Source organism: Paramormyrops kingsleyae, chromosome 5 (genome assembly GCF_048594095.1).
Source record: "Paramormyrops kingsleyae isolate MSU_618 chromosome 5, PKINGS_0.4, whole genome shotgun sequence".
Taxonomy (NCBI): domain Eukaryota; kingdom Metazoa; phylum Chordata; class Actinopteri; order Osteoglossiformes; family Mormyridae; genus Paramormyrops; species Paramormyrops kingsleyae.
In genome coordinates, this window is record NC_132801.1 from 7,432,155 (window position 1) to 7,436,324 (window position 4,170).

Genomic DNA, 4,170 nt, shown 5'->3' on the forward strand with positions numbered 1-4,170 from the left:
AAATCAGTGCTTTGCTGAAGTTCCCTGAGACAAGATGGCTAATTTTGGATCCTCTGGCAAAATATCCAGCAGTAGAAATGGGTACAAGAGTATGTCACTTTAAAAAAAAAAAGTCAGTTATGTGAATATGAATTCATAGGCTGCAGAAACAGAGGGACTTGGGGCACATCACATACCGTTACTTTGCAGCTCAAAGGGGACCCTTTGGGTGACGCATCAGGCTGAATTTGGATTTACCATGTGCAAGAGGTATTACAAACTGAGTTTTTAATACAAGCATAGCATAAATGGTCACCCCCCCCCCACCCATGACCCCTACCAGAATGCTTTTTCTGGGGACTGCCTACATCCCATCTCTCAAGGCCCCCTCTCCACCTTGGCACCTGGCAATAGAAGGTTCTAGAAGTTCTTTCTCTGAAGTTCCCTGTACCTTCCAGCCCACTTTTTCCCTTCTCGCATTCTGATCCTGACAATTGCTGCTGCCTGGCTTCCTGTTAAGACAGAGCCAAGTCAGACAGAGGTTAATCACACTGACTAATTCTAACTCGCAGGGCTGGCTCCATAACAGCGCCTGTGGGACTGCGCCATCGCCCAGCGACTGGGGCCGCCCCTGCCCTGCCGAGAAGCGCGTGTTGTCACAGTCGTGTCCTCACACACGGCCTCTTTCATATGTTATGTCTCTCATCGGCACGGGCGTCTCCGCTCTTGCCTGACAGCTACCAATGGCACCTCAGACCATCAACGAGGCACTAATATAAACGTAAAGAACCTGTGAGCCATTGAGGTGGTACCTGTATAGTGGTGTGTGTGTGTGTCTGTGTGTACAGTATTTGTGTGTGTGTATGTGTGTTTGCACACACATTTGTGTGTGCGTGTGTGAGTCTGTGTGTGGTCCTAGTATACCTTACCTTGTGGGGACCAAATGTCCCCCCAAAGTGATGAATACTCGCTTTTTTTACCTTATGAGGACCATAATAATAATCCGTGACTGCAATGAAAAAAATGAGAGTACAAAAACTGTTTGGTTACTTATGGTTATGGTTAGGGCTGGGTAGGGGTTAAGGTTGTCATAGCATTAGCATTTTTCCCATAGAAATGATTGAGCGGTCCCCACAATGATATGATTACACGAGTGTGTGTGTGTGTGCATGCGTGTATGTGTATGCGTGCTTGTGAATGTGCGTGTGTGTGTGGCCTGCCACGGATTGGCATCGCATCCATGATGATCTATGCATCCTGGGACAGTGGCCAATGTTATGGAACGTAGATGGATGAAGAAACACTATTAAAATAATATCAAATCTAAAAATAACTTACGTTCCAGGTTCCGTCATGAATATAGGACCACTGCTCTTCGTGCTTTATTGTGCCTTGTAATTCTTGAAATAACAAATCAGATTAAAAGTCTTCTGCACCCTCCCTGTGTTGCCGCTTTTTTGTCTTTCCACGTGCTTCCTTTGCAGTTCATTAGGGCAGCTGTTAAATTTAACTTTCCCTGCACCGTTTGCCAGCGCAGCCTTCTGACCTCCAGACGATTAAACACTTTCAAACTCAGCTAAGGCGGGTTAATGAGAGGAAACGCTGCAGCGCAGTCGAGCCTTTGAGAGGAAGGCCGACTTCGTCTGGCCACCAATGGGAAATCAGACAGAGATGTAAAGTCATATCTACTCCGAAAATGCAAGCGACAACGAGAGGGTCGATATCATAAACATGGGCCTTGAAAAATGATGGAAAAAAATTGATGTCCATCCGCTTGGCTGTTTTCATCGACACATTTATTCTAAACTAAATGTACAAAATTACTACCATGAGTGAGTACGATTTTCTCTTTGTTATAGATATAAACAGTCATTGTCCACTCTGAAGGGCAGTTTACCTTCCATATAAAATGTGTTTGTGATTAAGAAACTCCTGAAATAACTGATGAAAATATAAAATTTGCGAGGCTTAATTGAATTTTTTATCAGCCATAAGGGGTGGTATTTTTGCTTGGATAGCATTTAAATAAGGTAGGGGACTGTCTGGAGTGAAACTGGTCCAAATTACTTTGGCCAAGTGTTTTCTGCTAAAAGTCATGCTGGACTGCTGCCCTATCACATGACAACACTCCCTGAGGCTTCCACCAATCAGGTTAGAATTTGCATGTGACGGCCAGCTGGCTATATCAGACCTCATGGATTCTTATTTCAATTGTCATTTCCTCTTGTGTTTTTCTCTTCACCGATTCCAACTAATGATTTTTGATTGCGTTGTTGTGCATTGCTGCCCTAGGTTTTTCAATTACTAACAGTAATAACTTTACCTTGAATCATTTTTCTTAACCTTTTGCGCTCCATGAAGACAAATTACCAATTTGTTTAAGTTTTAAACAGGACTAATCACTCATTCACTTAGGTTCCATATGCTATGAATGTATCAGAGTAATTAATTAATCACTTGCAAGTGTGTTCAGAAATGCCTTCTTGTTTCAGATAGTGGTACAAAGATTTTGAACTAACCTTTACAGGAAGGATTTCAGCAACATCAGAATAACTGGACTTACAGTCCGAGCAACATTGAGATTTTCAGGCCCAGCACAGAGAGCAGCTCTCTGGAGAGAACCTCTGGTCCAGGTGATTGTGGTGCCCCCGCAAAATCCACAGCACACTCATTCCGGGCCGCTTTGACGGTTCCAGGCCCGTGAAAGGCTAAAATGATTCCCGTCGCACAGGTGTCAACTTGAACGCGGAGAAGCGGTAGGATTCAGAGCAGAACACGGCTCAAAACCTGCATTTTATGTGAAACGCCACAGAAACAAAAATTGTAATTTTCACACTTGTTCCATCCCTTCCTCACGAGTATGCAAGGACACAGCTGGCAACCATTAGCACAGACTACTTAACCCAGCGTGATCAGCAGATCAATGCAAGATATTGTCCCTTCTTGATGTGACGTGCTGAGCAAACTAACCTGTGCTCTTGTCTAGCTTGGAACCACCCTGCTTGCCCTGCCCGATCTGCCCTCGAATCCGGACCCGCTCCCTTCCTGCTCAAAGTCTCTGTCCCTGGACCAATCCAAGGCTTTCGACCTCCTGGCTTTTGTGTAACCTGACCTCCATTCTGCTTAGTGACTTCACGTCTGGTATCCTGTCCCCGAGTCTCCCCGGTGCCGACCCGGAATCACGACTACGCTACTGCGTGTCCCTTCTCTGTTTGTTTGCCTGAAGCATCAAATAAAAACCGGTTTCTTCTCAAGTCTGTGTTCTGAATTCTGCCTGTTACAATAATCATCCTCTGAAGGCTTTGTCTGGTTGCTTTCTTCAGTCCATCTTAATGATGTGCTGTGGAAATGTGTAAACAGGACGATGTGGCCCAAGGTACAAAGCTACCATGCCGGAGAACATAGCAGCTGGTTTCCATGAAAGCAAATTACTGTGTTATTTTCCATCTTTTCACATGGTGCTGAATGTGTATTGATTTGGCCCCGATCTGGAGGGGAAGAGGAGGAGATCCCAGGCATCAGCATCAAAACAGCTGCTTGTTCAGGAAAAAATAAAGACAAATACAGACAGCCCCCCCCCCCCCCCCTTTACCATTCCTCTACAATTCTGTCTATGCACATATTCACTTGTCACACCTTTGGTGGGTAATTCACTCGTTTTGAACTGCAGACAGTGCTCTGTGGAAGGTTCTATGGAGAGCCTCAATTTGCACAAAATCAGTGTGTGTGTGTGTGTGTGTGGATTTTGTTTATATTACATTATGGGGACGAAATGCCCCCCACAATGTAATAAAAACCTGCTTTTTTGATGCTTTGGGGGCTTGTTTGGTTACTAATGCTTTAGGTTAGGGCTGGGTTACTTTTGTGATTAGAGTTTTCCTCATAGAAATGAATGGAGAGTCCCCACAAAGATATAGTTACAAACCTGTGTGTGTCTGTGTGTGTCTGTATTTTTCCTGCATTCCTCGGTTGGCAAAAATCTACCTTTGCTCATGGTGCATTTCAATATTGATATTTAATATTGATTTAATATTGGATCTCTGACACCCAGCCAGCATTACGCGCAAAATTACTTTTTTCCACATCTTGTGTCATATTTGTGGGGACCTGGTTATTCTATGTTTTGCACATGTCTGCGTAGAAAAGAGGCGTGGATTTTGCGCTAGTGAGAAAACTCTATAACAGTCCACC